A 20,541-nucleotide genomic window follows, 5' to 3' on the forward strand; every position below is an offset into this window, starting at 1 on the left:
TGGTGCTGAGGAATCGAACCCAGGGCCTCAGGCATGCAAGGCAAGCGCTCTACCACTGAGCCACCTTCCCAGTCCCTGATCCCTGAGCTTTTGTGCTCAAGGCTAGCACTCTAGTACTTAAACCACAGCTCTACTTCTGGCTTTTTGTTTGTTTAATTAGAGAAAAGTGTCTCATATAGACTTTCCTGCTTGCAATTGGGATCCTCAGATCTCAGCCTCCTGAGTAGCTTACAGAGGTTAACCACCATCACCTACCCTCTACCCTACCTCTTACCTATAAACTCAGCCCTCCTCTGATTCCCAGAAGAATACGTCTCATCAGGCTCATTTTTTTTTGCCAATCTTGGGGCTTGAACTCAAGTTCTGGGCATGTTCCTGAGCTTCTTTTGCTCAAGGCTAGCACTCTATCACTTAAGTCATAGTGTCACTTTTGGCTTTTTCTTTTTCTGTGGTACAGAGGAATTGAACCTAGTCATGGAAGGGTGCTAATTAAAGTTATATAAAACATGAATTATAATATGAATGAAATTCATGGTTCCATTACTTGTTCTAAGAAAACAATTATGCCTTTTGTTTTCAATTATATTTCTTTGAGAATGTGTAACATTCATATATTTCACTGTTAAAATTGATGTTACATTATATCAAGTTGATTCAAACTTGTATTTGAAAATTGCACACTTAAAACAAATATACTTCCACTTTCCTCTAACACATAATTAAAATAACAGTATAGCAAAGCTTGGTGTTAGCTGTTCATGTGTAGAATCCTAGAAACTCAGGAGGCTAAGACCTGAATATTTTAGTTCAATGTCAGTGCAAACAGACAAAAATGTGAAAAATTATCTCCAATTATCCAGCAAGAAGCAGAAGGTGAGAATGTGGCTCAAGGAATAGAGTGTCATCATCCATGAGCAATAAATATGAAGGAGACCATTAAACATTGAGTTCAAGCCCTAAAATGGCACGTACACACAAGACAACAACAAAAAAGTAGTATGAGCATGAATATTATTGAAGACAAAATAGGAAAGATAATGAGAAATGTGTAAACATCTTGCAGACAGAAATCATTTGACAGAATTTTGATTCATGAGAGGGAAAAGTCACAGTATGATTTGTACATTCTCATTGTAGTCATTTGTGTTGAAACTTGGCTATTGGGTAACATGTGAAAGAGCAGACTGGACTACCTGACAGTGCAGACATTGCCTGTGACTATGCACTATCCCACTCTGCAAAAATCTAAAATAGTGATGGTTATTTTTTTAAAAACCTCGTTAGTGACTGGTCCACACAGACTGGGGTCCTTTTTGAGGCTTCAGACCAGTGCTTTTGTTTATAACCACTCCTATTTTATCCCTCTTCCTTTGTGCAGCTATACCTTACTTAGCTGGCACCAAGCCAAGGCTTTGAACTAGACCGACTTCTCTATAAACTCAACAGCAACATTCTAAGTTTAGAAGAAAAAATTGAGGAAAGTTTTCAACACAAATTAAAATACACAGTGGAAAAGGTGGCAGAGAAAAGATAAGATGAAAAGTAGAATAGCTAACTATTCAAGAATTCATAAACAGTTTCTAAACTTTACAAGAGAGCTGGGGTACAGTTCAGTTGTAGAAACAGACTAATATATACAAAGCCATGGGTTAAATCTCCAAGAAGGCCTAATAATAATTTCATACATAGTAGTAATACAATAGTTACTTGAAATAAATACTTTCATATTAGAGAGGCCTGAATCCTCAAAAACTAAACAAAATATTTTCAATTCTTATACCCACTGACATATTGCCCACCCTTCTTTCCTCTTCAGAGAAGTTTCTCTTTAAGTCTTTAGCTCACTTATTCATTGGGCAATTGTTTCTTTGAGGGTTTGTTGTTGGGCATTTTAATTATTTGCGTTTCAGGTATATTTTAGATGTGAGACCCTTGTCCATTGTATGGCTAGTGAAGATCTTCTCCAAATCCTTGAGATTTCTATTGATCTGGCTAGCTATGTTCTGTGCCAGCAGAAGCTCTGTGATTTCATGCAATCCCGTTTGTCCAAGCTTTCTTTGATTTGTTGTGTTTCTGGGTTTCTATTAAGAAAATTTCTGCCTGTGCCAAGGAGATCTATGGTATCTTGTATTCCATTCTGTACTGTTTTCAGGCTGTCTGCTTTGACTCTGAGTTCTTTCATACATTTGGTGTTGATTCTTTTTCAGGATGCTATATAAGGCTCTAGCTTTAGTTTTCTACAAGTGATCAACCAATTTAGCCATCACCCTTTACAGAAGAGGTTGTCTTTCTTCCATTCTATTTTTTAGCTCCCTTATCGAAGATTAGGTGTGGGTTCATATCTGGGTTTTCAATTCTATTCCATTGGTCCTGAGGTCTGTTCTTGTGCCAGTAGCAGGCTGTTTTGATTACTATGGCTTTGTAGTGGAGTTTGAAATTTGGTATTGATATTCCTCCAGCACTGTGCTTTCTGTTAAGGATTGTTTTTCCTATTTGGGTTTTTATTGTTCTATATGAATTTTTGGATTGCCTCTTCTATTTCCTTGACGAATAAGGTTGGAATACTGATAAGTATCACATTAAATTTGTAGATAGCTTTGGGAAGTATTGCCATTTTCACGATGTTGATCCTTCCAATCCAGGAGCATGGGAGGTTTTTCTGCTTCCAAATTTCTCTTTTGATTTCCTTTTTAAGGTTTTTAAAGTTTTCTTTTTTTTAATTTAATTTAATTTTATTTATGAACATACTGTACAGAGGAGTTACAATTACATGGGCAGGATAATGCGTACATTTCTTACCAAGCATTGCAGCCTCCTCCTTTGTTTACCCTTCACATCCCTTCCCAGCCTCCCCCCTCCCCCCAATCCCAATCCCAATCCTTCTCCTTCTCCTTCCCCCCCTTCCCCCCCCCACCGACGTTGTAAAGCTCATTTTGGACATGACAACTTGTACACCAGAATCAACTCCAAGTGGATCAAAGACCTTGAACTCAAAGCAGACACTCTGAAAACATTACAGGATGGAATAGGAGAAACCCTAGGTCTCCTTGGCTCAGGCCGAAATTTTCTGAATAGAGACCCGAAACAGAACAAATCAAAGAAAGGTTGGACAAATGGGATTGCAAGGTTTTTAAAGTTTTCATCATAGAGGTCCTTCACGTTTTTGGTTAAGTTAATTCCTAGGTTTTTTATTTGTTGTGGGGCTATTATGAATGGAGTTGCCTTCCTGATTTCACCCATGATATTCGCAATGTTGTCATACAGAAAAGCCATTGATTATTGAGGGTTAATTTTATACCCTTCTACTTTGCCAAATTTTGAATCAGCTTCAGTAATTTGGTAGTGGAGTCCGTGGGATACTTTAAATAGCAAATCATGTCATCTACAAAGGGAGAATTTTACTTCATCTTTCCCAATTTGGATCCCTTTGATGTTTGCATCTTGTCGTATTGCTGTAGCTAGGCATTCTAATGCTAAATTGAACTGAAGTGGAGAGTGGACATCCTTGTCTCATTCCTGAGATAAGAGTAAATGGCTTTAGTTTTTCACCATTAATTGTAATGCTTGCTGTAGGTTTGTCATATACAGCCTTTATTGTGTTGAGGAATGTTCCATAAATTCCTAATTTTTCCAGAAACTTCATCCTAAAGGGTTGGTTGGATCTTGTCAAATGCTTTCTCTGCATCTATTGAGATAATCATATGGTTCTAATCCTTGCTGTTTGTTGATGTGACGAGTCATGTTAATTGATTTGCTATATTGAACCAGCTTTCCATCCCTGAAATGAATATTGTTTGATCGCAGTTTATGATTTTTTGGATGAATTGTTGAAATCGATTGGCCAAAATTTTGTTGAGAAGTTTTGCATCAATGTTCATCAAAGAAATGGGCCTATAGTTCTTGTTCTTTGATGAGTCCCTGCCTGGTTTTGGGATGAGGGTTATCATGGCGTCATAGAATGAGTTTGGTAGGTAACATTCTCTTTCAATTTCATTGAAGAATTGGAGGGACTATTGGTGTGGCCTCTGCTTTGAAGGCCTTGTAGAATTCCACTGTAAATCCATCTAGTCCTGGGCTTTTCTTAGATGGAAGATCTCTTACTACTGTTTCTATTTCAGTGGTTGGTATGAGCCTGTTAAGTTGGTTTAACTCATTGTGGTTGAGTTTGGCATGTCGATATCTGCCAGGAAAAGGTTCATTTCTGCCACGTTTTCAAACTTATTAATGTAAAGTTTTGAGAAGTATTCCCTTATAATTTTCTGAATCTTGGTTGTTTCCGTGGTGAAGTTTCCAGTCTCATTTCTGAGTTTATTTACTTGGCTGTGTACTCTCCTTTTTCTGATAAGATTTGCTAAAGGTCTGTCAGTTTTGTTAATTTTTTCAAAGAACCAACTATTTGTTTTGTTGATTATTTTTATCATTTTTAAAACTAATTTGTTTAATTCTGATGTAATTTTAATTATTTCTTTCTGTCTCCTGGACTGGGATTTATCTTTTTGCTCTTTTTCTAGGACGTTCAGATGTCTCATTAAATTGTTGGTTTCAGATCTCTCCAATTTGTTGGTGTAGGAACTCAGAGCTCTAAACTGCCTCTGAGTACTGTATTTGATGTTTCTCAGAGGAGCTGGTAATTGTGTGTTAATTTTTGTTGAATATCATGAATATTAGAATTTCCATTCTAATCATTTCCATGACCCACTGGTAATTCAACAGTGTGTTGTTCAGCCTCCATGTGTTACAGGACTTTCTTTGGTGGCTTTTGGTGTTGAGTTGTAATTTTATTCCCTTGTCTGAGAGAACACAAGGTAAAAGTACAATGTTTCTGAATTTAGAGAAGTTTGCTTTGTGACCTAAAATGTGGTCTATTTTGAAAAATATCCCATGTGCTTCTGAGGAAAACGTGTATTCTGATGGTGCTGGCCGAAATATTTGGTAGATGTCTGTTAAATCTAGTTGATCCATGCAGTTGAGGACCTCCCTATTTATTTTCAGGGCAGTTACAATAGGTTGATGATATCCTATAATATGTGGATATCAGATCAAAATTTAAATATATCACTGCACACATACAGGACCATCATATATAGCTTGTAACTTGAAATTTTAAGAAGGCAACAGTTGAGGAAAAAGACAATGTTAGAAGGTTAATACCAAATACACAGACATGGAAAAATACAAAAAAATGTGCAAATAGTTAGTGCTAATAGTAACAAAACATTTTCCTCACGTTTTAAAGTTGAAACTATAAAAATAATACTAATATCATCAAATAAATATGCCATGGAGAAAATTTACCATAGACATATATTTCCACATAATTTGTTTTATTTGATAACAAATGGATTAGAAGAAAATGTAATTACATGTCTGAAGATTATCACACTTTCAAGTGTCATTGATTGAATCCAGCAAAGGAAAGTAACAGAGAAGTAGAGAGTGAGAACAACCTGGGGTATGGATGAAAATACTCAGTAGAACTCAGTGAGGAAAGAATGTGCTCCATTTTCCTCATCAAAATACAACTAGGACAGCTACCTTTTGACAGAACAGTTGTGATGTACAATAGACGAGTTACTAATTTAGGTAGTAATATATTACTTTTATTTCCTAATCTTATGATGTCATTCCCAAATGATGTGAGTGATCCTAGATTTTCTGAGCCCTTGTTTCCCCCAATGTTTCTAATTCCTCCCCCTGTCAATGATTCTTCTGTTATTTTCATTTATCTTTGTTTCTGAACTGAACTCCTGTAACCTTTTGGTTCATGACAAAGAGCTGGAGAAATATGAGGATGGCCTGGAGTCTGAGCTAACATCCACTCCAGCTTGTAGGATCTCGTGAAGGACTTCCACTTGGGTCTTACAATCAGATATTAATTGACCTCTTTGGAAATGGAGAAACTCACTCCCTCAGGCAAAATTCAGAGAATGAGCTTTCCCAATGTCAGAAAGAACAGGTTCAAAACCAAAAGTGGCGTCAGTTCCCACAGGGCCAGTCAGAAGCCAAAAGATCACACATTCTTCATCAAGGACCTTCTGGAAGGAACAGACTATGAGCAAAGTCTAAGATGGAGATAAAATGAGACTGGGCCTATGGAGGACACAAAAGAATGACCCTCTCTTTGACTACAAGTGAGTTGTGTAGTGAAACATGACAAGTTCCTCCATATACGAAAATTCGCTATGCGAGTTATCTCACTGCCACTTTGCAGGAGGTCAGTTTCTCCAAAAGAGAAGTTGTTAAATGTTGTGACTGTCAGTTTGCTCTCTAGGCTGTTGTCTCTCTCACCCCTTCCCATGCCAGGAATGCATTGCTTCTTTCAGGCACTCAACTAATTGTCCGGACTCCTAGGCAGGATTACTCTAGGCTATTCTTTGGCTAACCTCTTGCATTTGAGGTAGAATAGGCCCAGACTCTGCTCATGCCAAGAGGTAGATGGAAGAGGTGAGTATAAGCTCAGATTTGTACTGAAGAACAATCATATTGAAAAAAATTTAAATGAAATTAATAGTTGAGTGATTTAGTGTTTATAACCACAAAATTTAGGTAATTATTAGTAACACATCTAGAATCATGGATTAGAAAGAGAACAGTGAATTAGGTCTAGGATACGATGCAAAAGACACACCATAGACATAACAGGAGATAAGAGTTTGAAGGAACTATTGGCATAGGTCCATTTACTATCTTAGGAGTGACCTTGGACAGGAGGCTTTTAGAATAATATCTAAAAGAGAGGGACTTGCTGGGCGCTGGTGGCTCACAGCTGTAATGCTAGCTACCCAGGAGGCTGAGATCTGAGTATTATGCTTCAAAGCAAGCCAAGGCTGAAAAACCCAAAAGTTGTGCTGTGGCTCAAGTGGCAGAGTACTAGCCTTGAGTTCAGGGACACTGCCTAGGACCTGAGTTCAAGCTTCAGGATCAGCAAAACTACAACAACAAAATAATAATGATAAAAGAAAAAAATGAAGCACTTAAAGATATGCGATGGAGCCGGGAGCTGGTGGCTCATGCCTGTAATCCTAGCTACTCAGAAGGCTGAATTCTGAGGATCGCAGTTCAAAGCCATCCCGGGCAGGAGAGACCGTGAGACTCCTATCTCCATTAAACCACCAGAAAAATGGAAGTGGCGCTGTAGCTCAAGTGGTACAGCACTTGCCTTGAGCTGAAGAGCTGAGGGACAGCACCCAGGCCCAGAGTTCAAGCCCCACGACCGACAAAAAAAAAAAAAAAAAAAAAAAGATATGCGATGGAATGATGATCATGTGTAACTGTTTATGGAACATAAAAGGAGATGAAATTTGGAGTAAAATAATACCTATTCATTAATAATCAAGGCTGCAAAGCAAATGCCAAATCCCTCTTCTCAAAAACTTCCATACTTGGGCTGGGAAGGTGGCTCAGTGGTAGAGTGCTTGCCTTGTATGCATGAGGCCCTGGGTTCGATTCTTCAGTGCCACATAAGTACAAAAAGCCAGAAGTGGTACTATGGCTTGAGTGGTAGAGCACTAGCCTTGAGCTGAAGAGGTGAAAGGCAGTGCCCAGGCCCAAAGTTCAGGCCATTTGACTGGCCAAAATCAAAACAAACAAAAAAAAACTAAAAAACTTCTAAACTTATCTTTTCTCATAATTGAGGAGAGGCTCTTTTTACAGGAATTCTCCTTATCTATGTCAAGGTCATCATAACTTCAGTAGACTTTCCCTGTGGAGATGTAATGCACATAACTCTACTGAACCTAATCATGGCTAGGAAAGTATGGACATTGATAGGTTTGCCATATTTAACCTTATGAATATATAATACTGTCAGGTATTATATATAATATATTATATATTGTGTTATGTATTAAATATGTAATAATTTAAAATATATTATGTATTAACAGACTTCCTAATTTTAGAGGTAGGAACAAGCAACATATTGAAAGAAAAAAACTTGAATCTCTGAGTAATTTCTCTACTACAGGACAATACCACGTTACATTCTTATTACCCAAAGAGCAACATAGGAAAGCGATGCCCATGGATGTGATTCTCTGGATTTTGGAAACTGTGAATGTGTAAAACTCTAGCAACAGATAAATAAGTGAATACCTATGTGCACACACACTCAATCATTTTCAAGTGTAAGAATTTCTTTTCTATGCTCCCTATTCACCTACATAGAGAGTACATGAGTTGCCCTTGAATTGTCCTGTAAGATCTTTATCTGGCTAGTGTAGCTTCACATCCTTTGTTCTCTAAGTAGCCAAATGTTATGTATTCAACAATACTTGTTTCAGGCAAAGGTATCTACCCTGACACACAGGGTTTCAGAAATGCCACAAATAAGTGGGAGGTACAGCAGTACTTTTCAAAATTGAATAGATTACATATTTATTAGAAAGCTTGGAAGAAAAAAACTTGAGTGTAAGATGAAATACTTGAAGAAAACTACAGTTTTAATTACACATATCAAGGTGCTGCAATAGAAAATAAATAAAAATAAAAAATAAATGAAATATAATTTATTACCAAGTCTGTACAAGGAAAATAGGATATGACACATGGCATCATATGACTTGAAGTTACAATGTTCCAGGGCATTTCCCCACTCTTGAGAACTAGGAGTAATCCTTATTAAAAAAAATAAAAAGACGAATCATTTTTACCAAATTTCAAAACATAGTATATGTTATACAAAGGAAATGCAATAAGCATGCATTTCATTGTGTAGTAAATATCATGTGGTATGAAGTATCTAATTAATTGATTCATAAAAATCAATACAATGTAGTTAAAACATCCAATATCTCAAGTGTCAATTTAGCAGAATACTTTCAATCTATGATGTCTATTTTGTATATAATCCAGCTCTATCCAGCCCACGATTGCAGAAGGTTCTTCGTGAGAAATTCCAGAGACCTGTCTCCTGTGAGTGCTCAATGTAGACCTGTTCACATTCTCTATTATTTGGACAAGTGATAGACTGAATATCTGATAAATTGCCAAAGGCAAAATTTGGGACTGGCTTCCAGTAATGATATTTTGGTACTCAGAAAAAAAAAGGAAATTTGAAGACCAAGGGAAATCTACCTGATCCCTGAAAGATTTCTATCATTGTGCTAAAACTGTACCCTTCTACTGATACTTGAACAAACTGCAGTAATTGTCACTCCAACCACATGTCCAAAAATTGGCTTTCCAAATATTGGCCTGTTTTCACTTTGGTAAATCAAGACACACTATTGTGGCCCTGTTTTACTTAAACTATCAGCTATGGTTGGCACAAGGCATAGTTGACCTTACCAATTTCTTAAATTTTAGGTCATCACACAATCACTTCATAGGCCTTAAACATTAAAAATACCTATCCATATAAGTCTGCATTGCATACTTATTACTGTTTTCTTCATTTGTCATCTTTTACATATTTGTATTCCAGGGCTTACTTCTATCTTAGTTCTATAATATTCCTTCTCATGGTTGTTACCACTGAGTACATGTAATTATTTCTGTTTTTTCTCCAGCTTTGTTCTTTCTTTAATTACAGTGCTTAATAGCATCCCGTTTACTGACAACTCCTAGCTACTGATTTTAACAAATTCAACAGTTTCCAAAATGAGCTTTGATCTTTATCTACAAACCAATCCCTCATTGCTATTTGATTAAGTGATAACTCTTCCAATTGTCTTGTCAAAATACCTCGGAGTCATTTCAGACTTACATACTTTTTCACACTTCATATTTAATCTATGACCACGTTTCGAATATATTAGGAACCATATATCTATATGGTATATGTGTGCTTGTACTATGACTTAAATTTGGGGCCTAGGTTCTTTTACTCTTCTTTTTGTTCAGGCTTGCAGTCTTCTATTTGAACCACAGCTCCACTTTTAGCTTTTTGATTCTTAGTTAAAGATAAGTGACTCATGGTCTATTTACCTATTCTAGCTTGAAACCATGATCCTCTGTTTTCAGCCATCTAAATAGCTAGATTTAAAGGCATGCAACACTAAAACCATCCCTATTATATTTGAATTAAAAATACATTTAAAGAATGAATATTTGTAGTATTTTCAAATCAGTATGTTTTTATTTACAGTAAAACACATTGCCTTAAATGTTTTTCATTATTCCAGCTCACTTGCCAAGAAAGGAAAGGAAAAATTCACAACCAAAGAACTTCTGAATATACCAATACTCAAGCCTGCTAGCCACAATTTTTTGATGGGAAATAACAAAGGATGATATCATCTACAGGCTAAGCAGGAGAAAATGTTCTGCACTGAAGTTACTGAAAGGTTCATGAGAATGAGGACAAGAAACTTTATCCAGAAAGTATCACAAAGTGTTTGTGATTGTAAGCTGACGCTAGTGGATAAGTGTAGCCAATGTTAGAAGATGTTCATAGCGATGAAGATGAACACATGATTTCATAGGTGTGCTTTCTTGAAGATATATTTTTATAGCATAGTTTGTCTACCGTTGAAAATGAGACAGTTAAGATAGGAATGTTTTCTTTCCTTGTATCCTTTACAGTATAATATTAAAACCAGTTTTATACATATCTTTTTATAGTAATTATAGAATATCCTTAATTATGCATATATTATAAATATATCATTTACATGTTATGTAATATAATATAGTACATTTATTATGAACACTTAATATAATTTTTCTACTCGTCTGTCCATGTATTAAACTAGCAATATCTTTGAAAATTGATAGTAAAATAGGGTCCTTACAATTTCTATTGCAACAAAGAGCTTTACCCAATAAGTAGTTATTTATTCTGAATTGGTTTAGAAATGAAATATCATAATATAATTGAACATTCAAAAATAATTATGTAAGAACATGCCAAGGATGGAATTTAAAAAAAAACATAATATGACTCATGATTGTAATTCCAGCTACTTAGGGGCTGAAATCTACATATAGCTATATGAAGCCAGTTTGAGTTAAATGACTCAAGGACAACACCCAGACCATAGTTAAAGCCTCAGTACTGACACAGAAAAAAATAATGTGACTAAAGCATACAAATATATTTATTCAAATAAAGTTGTCATTCTTTGTATCCTTCACAATATAATACTAAAACCAGTTTTAAACATATATTATTTATAGTATTTATAGAATATCAGTAATTATACATACATTATAAATATATAATTTATATGTTATGTAATATAATACATTACATATATTATACATGCATAATTTATACTGATAACACTAACATCTACTAAATTGATATATGTTTTAGAATAGGGAATAGATTTTCTTATTTAAACGACTAGGTTTTCCCCTTCCCCTCCACAAATTATACTGACATCAAATACAGTGAAAGTAGGGGTTATACTGTGGGGGAGGGACATACAAAGCAACAAAGAAATAATCTTATAAATGTGTTACAAACGAATGCATGAAAGGAAAAAAAAACATTTGAATACAAAACTTAGGGCTCATTTTCCTAACATCACCTTATCTGACCTTTTCTGCTTGGCTCATATATATACTAGATATTGCAAATAAGGGAAACCATGGGACCTATGTTTCTTTGGCTTGGCTTACTTCACTTAATATAATTTTTTCGAAGTCTTTATATTTCCTAAAAAATGGGGCAATGTCATTCTTTCTGATGGAGGCATAGAATTCCATTGTGTATATATACCACATTCTCTGGATCCATTCATCTTCTAAGGGGCATCTGGGTTGGTTCCATATCTTACCTATAGTAAATAATACTGCAATAAACATAGCTGTGCTGGTAGCTTTAGTGTGGTCTTGTTTGTAAACATTTGGATAAATGCCCAAAAGTGGGATTGTTGGGTCATAGGGGAGCTCTATGTGGAGTCTTTTGAGGAACCTTCATATTACTTTCCAACGTGGTTGAACAAATTTACACTCCCACCAACAGTGCAGTAAGGTTCCCTTCGGTCCACATCCACTCCAGCATCTGTTGTTATTAGAGCTCTTGATTATAGCCATTCTAACTGGGGTGAGGTGATGTATCAGGGTTGTTTTGATTTGAATTTCTTTGATGGCTAGAGAGGTTGAGCATTTCTTCATGTGTCTATTGGCCATCCTTTTTTCCTCTTCACAGAAGTTTATCTTTAAGTCTTAGCCTACTTATTTATTGGGCAGTTGTTTCTTTGAGAACTTGTTGTTGGTGGATTTAATTTTTTGAGTTCCAAGTATATTTTATATATGAGACCCTTATCCGTTGTATGGCTAGTGAAGATCTCCCAGTAGTGGGCTTTCTATTGATCTTGCTACGAATGCCCTTTGCCATGCAGAATCTCTGCAATTTCATGCAATCCCATTTGTCCAACCTTTCTTTGAATGGTTGTGTTTCTGAGTTTCTATTAAGAAAATTTCTGCCTGTGCCAAGAGACCTAGGTTTCTCCTATTCACGGACTCCACTCACAAATTACTCAGCTGATTCAAAACTTTGGCAAAGTGGCAAGGTATAACATTAACCCTCAAAAAGCAATGGCTTTTCTGTATGCCAACAATGAGAAAAGCGTGGCTGAAATCATTAAAGCAACTCCATTTGTAATAGCCCCACAAAATTAAAATACCTAGGAATTAACTTAACCAAAGAAGTGAAGGACATCTAGGATGAAAATTTTACAACTGAAAAAGGAAATCAAAACAGAACTTAGAAAGTGGAAATACCTTCCGTGCTCCTGTATTGTAAGGATCAAAATCGCGAAAATGTCAATATTTCCCAAGGCTATCTACAATTTCAATGGTATATCCATATTCCAACCTCATTCTTCAAGAAAATAGAACAAGCAGTCCAAAAATTCATATGGAACAATAAAAGACCTCGAATAGCAGAAATGATCCTTAATAGAAAGAACGGTGCTGGAGGAATATCAATATCAAATTTCAATCTCTACTACCAGCCATAGTAATCAAAACAGCTTGGTTCTGGCACAAGAACAGATTTTAGGACTAATGGAATAGAAGTAATATCCCAGAAATGAACCTATAGACATAGCCATTAATCTTCGAGAAGGGAGGTAAAAAATACAATGGAAGAAAGACAGGCTCTTCAGTGAATGGTGCTGGCAAAATTGGTTAATCACTTGTATAAAACTAAAACTATATCCTTATATATCCCCCTGCACCAGAATCAACTCCAAATAGATCAAAGAACTCCGAGTCAAAGCAGACACTCAAATAGTCATTTTTAAAATAATGAACTGCTTAGTTCCTCTGGCTCACATATATAATCCTAGCTATAGTTAGGATTACAGGTATGAGAAACAAACACTAGATGTGTGTTGTTCATGATGGTTTGTATTAGCATGTTTTAATATTGTTCGTTTTTTATACTATAATGCTCTTATTTTTATTTTCACTTACGGGGGGAGTGTTCAACCTTCTTTGATTGAGATGGAGCCATGTGGAAATTCTTGCCAAGTATGGCATGAAATTCAAACCCTCCTGCTCTCAGCTCCCCATGGACCTGTGATGATAGGCGTATTCCATCACACAGAGCCAGGGGTTGGGGACCATTGCATGTAAAACTACACTGGTCATGAACTGATGTCCCAAATAGCTAGCTTTATAGGCATATACTTTCAAAACCTTGTTGTATTTCATTTCACTTTGAAGTAGTGTTTTTACATACTTAGAGATACAATAATAACACATTACATGTTTAATTTATATAAAATAGTCAATATGATTAACACGTTTATCTCCTAAAATCATTGAAGCTAATGTATTTTGGTAACTCCTGCCTCTGATAGTTATTTTTTGGAATACAACATAAACATGAATACGTTGATAATGTGCACTAGAAGACTGGAAGTTGATAGAGATAAGACAAGTTAAACTATGTGCAGTAAGTATATATTTATCTATTGCTCCTCTGAAGAACATTATCATATATTCACCATAACAATACCACCATATATTCACCATGACAATAATATTCCTGCAGTGTAGAATATTTCATTTCATATTCTGCCATCTTTTATCTTTTTAACATTCTCCTTAGCGGTATGAATGTTTTCTTGTTCCTTATAATGTTTTGAAATTATTAAGATGGAATTTAAAAAATTCATAGAATCTACTGAAATTATCTCATTTTGTTTGGTTTCGTGTTGCTAAATCATTAAGACCAACTTTTCCTGAAAGTTATGTTAGCAGACTATATCACTAAATTGTATTCTAATTACATCTTATTATTTTATTTTGATATAGGGTTTTGCTGTTGCTGTTTCATGATATAGAGTGTTGTGAAGATGGACTGAAACATGCACTCCCACTCTCTCCAGTAACAGTGCTTTATCACCAGGTTCTGGAGACTCATAATTATAACTCTACCTAATCAGGAGGTTGAGACATGAGATTTAGTTCAGACAGCCTGATCAGGAATTTTTATGAGTCTCTGTTCTCCAGTTCACTACAAAAAGCTTGCATTGGAATTGTGGCACAATTGGTACAGCACTACAGTCAAGGTAAAGATGCTCGGGATTGTCATATAGTCCCTGTTCAAGTCCTAAAACACCTATATGCACAGACACACGTTCACCTACATACACATACACTCCCGCACACATGTACACTCACAAAATCACAGGCAATGTTGTATCTTAAATTCTTATCCAGAGATTGGACAACAGTCCACTTATTTGTGAAGGGTTTTCCTTGATTATTTTGAAAGAGGAGGATAGTTCATGGGACACAGACGACAAGACTTTAGTGAGGAATGCTTTATAAACGACTAGCTTATAAAAAGAATAGGAGCACAGTTTTTATCTTTAAATATTACATTCTTTCAAATACAGTATTTTAAAATAATAATCATTGAATTATGAGAATACAATGCAGCACCTCATCCCTTCTCCCCTTCCCATCTGTCATAAAATATGATAAAAGTATCAAAAATACTCTTGTCTTACAAGACTGTACAACTGTAAAAATGACTGACTATATGTGTAAGGTTTGTTTTCAATACTTTTTTGATTTTTCCTACCTCTAAGTACTTATCTTTTTTCCAAGTGACAGCACACAGGGTCTTCAAGAGCAAACAGAAGATTAGGAAACAAAAACCTAACAATGTCCTAGGAATACATGCAAGAAGCACATGGCAGGCTGATAGGGCCCTGAGAAGCAAAATGATTTGTGCAGGATGTGAAGAATAGTGACAAATAAGGCCTGAATCTGACCTAGGAAGGGCTCTTTGAGGCTGAGACAATGCCTGTATCTAGTCCAAACTGAAGATCTTGTGCTCATGGCTAGCGCTCTACCACGTGGAGCCAAGCATCCCCTTGCAGCAAAGTGTCACAGCTTAGGTGTCTTTAGCTGAGGTCTGTCATCCTGCCTGGTCAGGAATCTGAGGATCTGGGTTCCAAACTATCCCAAACACAAAAGTCCCATGAGACTATTATCTTCTATTCACCACTTAGAAACTTGAAGTGGAAGCTCGGCACTGGTGACTCATGACTGTCATCCTAGCTACTCAGGAACCTGAGAGCTGAGGATCACAGTTCAAAGCCAGCCTGGGCAGGAAATTCCTTGAGATGCTTTCTCCAGTGAACCACCAGAAAGCCTGAGGAGGCAGTGTAGCTCAAGTGGTAGAGTGCTAGACTTGAGCACCCAGTCCCAGTCTTCAATTCCTCCAACTTACAAGAAAAGAAAGAAACATGAAGTGGAGTGCTGGGAATGTGTCTTAGGGGTAGAGTGTATTGCATGTATGAAATCCTTGGTTTGAATCCTCAGTACCACATTCCTAGAAAAAAAGCCTGAAGTGGCTCTGTGGCTCATGCGGTAGTGCACTATCTTTATACAGGATAAACTCAGGTACAGTGCTCAGGTACTGAGTTCAAGCTCCAGGACTGGTGTTTGCACGTGCGGCGCGCGCGCACACACACACACATCCACCCACCCACCCACACAAAACACACAAACACAAAACAGATACCAAAAGTGGAACTGTGACACCAAATGGTGGTAAAGCGAAGAGCTTCTGTTCTGAGCTCATGGTCAGCACCCTGGCCCTGTGTTCAACTACAAAACCTAGCCACCCAGGGCCCAACTAGGAGAGGTCAAAGGTTTCAAAACCTGATGATCTTCACCAGCCATAGATGACAGGAAGCATTGTGAATTTGCACAAGTGCTTAGAATTAGCAAGCTTCAGAAAACCTAGGGAGGCACCTTTGCCAATTAGGAATCTTTTCATTAGGTTCAGCTAACTTGTTGTCTGCCAGAAAGACCCTTGAATTAATTGTAGCAATTTGTTTCAACACTGGAACATAGTCTAACAAAGACAGGATAAGTGCAGGGAACTTGGCCTGCCACAGGAGGTGGCACAAATGAAGGCTTCCTGTCAAAAGAGAGCACTGGGGAGAGAGATAGCTTGGGGTACAAAGAGGCCTTTTTCTCCTGGCCTTCAGAATCTGCCCACACTCATCCTCACTAATTGCCCTGGATGAATTGTTTGTTATACAGTTGTACAGGAGTGAGGCCTTTTGTCTGCTTGTTACAACAATGAGGCAGACTTCCTCCAGCAGCCTGGAGTGTGCAGAAACCCTCAGGCTACACAGGGAACAGTGAGGGGAGCCCCAGAACATACACTGTCTTTAAAGCACTCTGTGCTATGAAATCATTCTATTCAAACCTTTCTTCATAGCAAATCTGGATGTTCACTGATAAAAATACATGCATACATACACAGACACATGGAGTTACTGGCTCTTTTTTTTGTGGCAGGTCCTGAGGCTTGAACTGTGAGCTTAGGCACTGTCCCTGAGCTACTTTTGCACAAGGAAGCACTGTATTGTGTCTTAACTTATGATTACCTTAGGCTGGGGTGCAGCATTTACACCCACATATGATCCAGGCTTCCTAGGACCAGAGTTCAACTCCCAACACTGGCAAAAATGCATCAATCCAACAAAAATGGAGGAGGAAAAAACCAGTAAGTTTTGCACAACCGTTTTACCTTTGTTTCGTTTGCACTGTGACCATCCTGGGTCTCAATGATTTGGCTTGAAAATTGTATGTGACGTTACATGGCCAAAGGCTCCCAGTCTGTCGGTGAACCCTGAGTCCAACCCAGACACCTAGGCCCTTAGTTTGATCCTGGGACTGCCACCTACACATGTCTGAAGATCCTAGAAAACTCTTTCCTCTCTATAGGAACTAATAGTACATTTGACATTTACTAATTGAATTACTAATTAGCTAATAATTCTAAAATAAGATTGTATGCAATAAATATGGGTCAATGATTAATTTAATTAATTCTTTGTAAGTTTTCTACCATGATTAATTGATGGAGGCATAATTTTAGACCAAATAATTTATAGTATAGAACATATAAAACATCACTTCATATAGAGATATACACTAGAATCTACTTAAATGTTCATCTGTCTCTGTATACATTTATTTATAGATGTATATACATACATAAACACATATACACACACACACACACACACACACACAAACACACTGCAATCTACACATCTATCAGTTTATATATTAACCACTTCTAGGGCTTGATCTCAGGTCATCAAATTTGTCTGCCAACTTCACTTGCATCAGACTGGTGTGCTAACATTGACCCATTCATGAAGTGGGCCTTCGAGGCCCAGAGTTCAAATCACAGAACTACCAAAAACTTAATCCTTGTGGTAGAAACTAATTGTCCCACTTGTTTTCCTTATCAGTGAAAGTCATGGGTCTGAGGATGATGTATAATACATAGTCAAATCTATGTTCTATGTAATAGAATTTAAAAAAGGTTATACATTTAATCATACTCTCTAAAATACAAAAGAAATAAATAAAACACAAAATAAAATGAATAACTATACTAATTGTAATATGTAGTAAACATGTGTATGTAAATTTAAATCATGTATTTAAAATGTATATGAATATTATTTTTTTGGGTGCTAGGTCTTGAATTCAGCCCCTGGGAACAGGCCTGACTTTCTTGTCTTTTCACATGGTGAGCTTTCCCTTCGCCAACAGTGCTGCAGATTTACCCAAACCCTGAGTTCAAACCCCAAGTCCGGCAGAAGAAAATGGCATGAATTCCAAGCCAAGGAGCCTCATAATTTTTTAAATATTTTAAATTTATGTATATATGCATGTATGTATGTATGTATGTATGTATGTATGTATTTTTATTTTGTCAAGCACAGGGCTTCAACTCAGGGCATGGCAACGCTGCCTCAGCTTTGATCACTCTAGGCTGTGTTGAAGCCACTCGACCCACAGCCAAACCTGGGTTCCTGAGCCTAAAAGGCTGACAGGAAATAAATAAATAAATAAAAAAATAAATAAATAAATAAATAAATAAATAAATAAATAAAATGACACAGAAAAAAAAAACAGCAACTTGAAGATGGCTGCCAGTTTTACATTTTTTTTTTCAAGTTGACCATACTGGGTCTGAATGGCATGGCTGAAAGTGTTTGTTACCTGGCATTGCTGAAGGCTGGCAGGCTGCCAGGGAAGCCATAGACCAACACAGCAACATAGGACCTGTGTTTGAAGCCCGGTCCGGACCCCTACCAATGGAGGGAGATCCTAAGAGTCTCATTCCTATTCATAGGAATACGGATGGAAGGTTATGTATATCAAGGTTGAATTAGTTTTTCCTGAATGATACTAGTATAAAATTAGAGAGTGATTTTAGGAGGCCAATGGATTTTAATGAATACTTTTTGACACATTCAAAGAGTACTATTAATTACATGGATGCAATAGTTTCGGGACAGTGGTTGATTTAATTAATAATTCATTAAGGATGAAAACAACAATAATTACATGGAGGCATAATAAATACCCAAGAATTGGTAGGAATGTAGCCTATATAACTGAATAATGTGTAGACATCTCTGGCACATTTTAAGGATATATATTTATTTGTGTACTACCATCAGCATGTCAATCTGTTCTTGTTTTGTCAACACCTGGGGTTGGATCTCAGGTGCTGGGACCTGCTTGTCAGCTCCATATGCCCCATGCTGGAGTGCTGACACTCACCTATTCATGAATTGATCCATGTATGCTGTGAGTTCAAATGCCAGCACTCACAAAAATTGAATCGTGGAGTAAGAAGACTAGGGTGACACGTTTTCCTTTTCTGTGAAAAGCCTGGGTGTCAGGTGTGAAGTTTCATACATAGGCAAATGTATATCCTATACAATAAATGTAGTAAATATTCCACGTGTAATAACATTCAATAAAATAATGGTAAATAAATGAATAAAAAATAAAATGAATAAGTACACTAAGTGCAATATGGCTAGAGGCTGCTGTGCTGGCAGTCACCAATTCATGAATTGAGCCTTCTAGGCCCTGAGGTTAGATCCCAGCACTGCCAAAAATGTAATCTTGGAGTAAGAAGCCGAGTGTGACACATGTTTTCCTTTTCTTTTAAAGTGCTCAGTGTCAGGTAGGATGTATAATTTGGATGCAAATCTATATGCTATGTAAGAGAATGTCATAAAGGTAAGAAATGTCATAGGCGGAAGGATTGTCACTACAATAAATGAAAAACAGATTGAATTAGTAGTGAATCATTCTGGGATAAAATTAGACATAATAGTTATAGAATGTGAACTAAGTAAAATTACTATTTTATTAAGCATTAACAGAATAAAAATTACATGGAGACATAATTAAATACCTAATAATTGGTTGTAACACATGATGCATAATTTAATTATATATAGACATCTGTCTCATTCAATAAAATATGTAATTATATATATGGATGTATATACATATATTATAAACAATAACAGGATATTAAGTAATTATTAATTAATGTTTTATTAGTTGTTCTACAGAGACAAATCATTAAGGAGACATAACTTAATATATAATAAATGGTAGTAATTATCTATAAATTAATAATATACAGACATCTCTCTTTTTATGCAATTTCTATACCTCCTGGGGCTCGGTGGTTGAGTGATCACCTAGTAAGCACAAAGCCCTGGGTTAGATTCCTCAGTGCCATATAAACAGAAAACCCAGAGGTTCTGCTGTCTTTCAATCAATTGAGCATTATCCTGGAGCACAAACGCTTAAGGACAGTGTCTAAGCCCTTACTCAAGGCCCAGGACTGCCGCAAAAAAAGGTAGAGTGTTCTAACTGCAACTACAGACGGGCAGGACTTCAAACACCTCATCACAAAGCAAGCTAGGAGTCTGGCACTGACAACTGCCATTTAACCTGACTTAGCCAGATGTAAGCCGCTGCAACCCAGCTAGATGGAACCAGAGGCTGCTGGCTTACCCCCATCATCCAAGTTGGTCGGGGGCTATAAAACCCAGCCCTGACAGGAAGTCAGTGAGTCTCTTTGAAATGAGATGATTATGCAGACAAGAATATTGAGGCTCAGATATGTCCCGATGGCAGGGACGAAATTATGTATTACTAAAGAGTGGGTGAGTTGTCTCCTGCAGACAATTTTTTTATTTTGTTTTTCCTCAGTCATGAATCTTGAACTCGGGGACTAGGCACTGACCCTTACCTCTTGGGCTCATGGTTAGCAGTCCA

This window comes from Dipodomys merriami, unplaced genomic scaffold (genome assembly GCF_024711535.1).
Source record: "Dipodomys merriami isolate MVZ:Mamm:240054 unplaced genomic scaffold, mDipMer1.0.p SCAF_424, whole genome shotgun sequence".
Lineage (NCBI taxonomy): Eukaryota > Metazoa > Chordata > Mammalia > Rodentia > Heteromyidae > Dipodomys > Dipodomys merriami.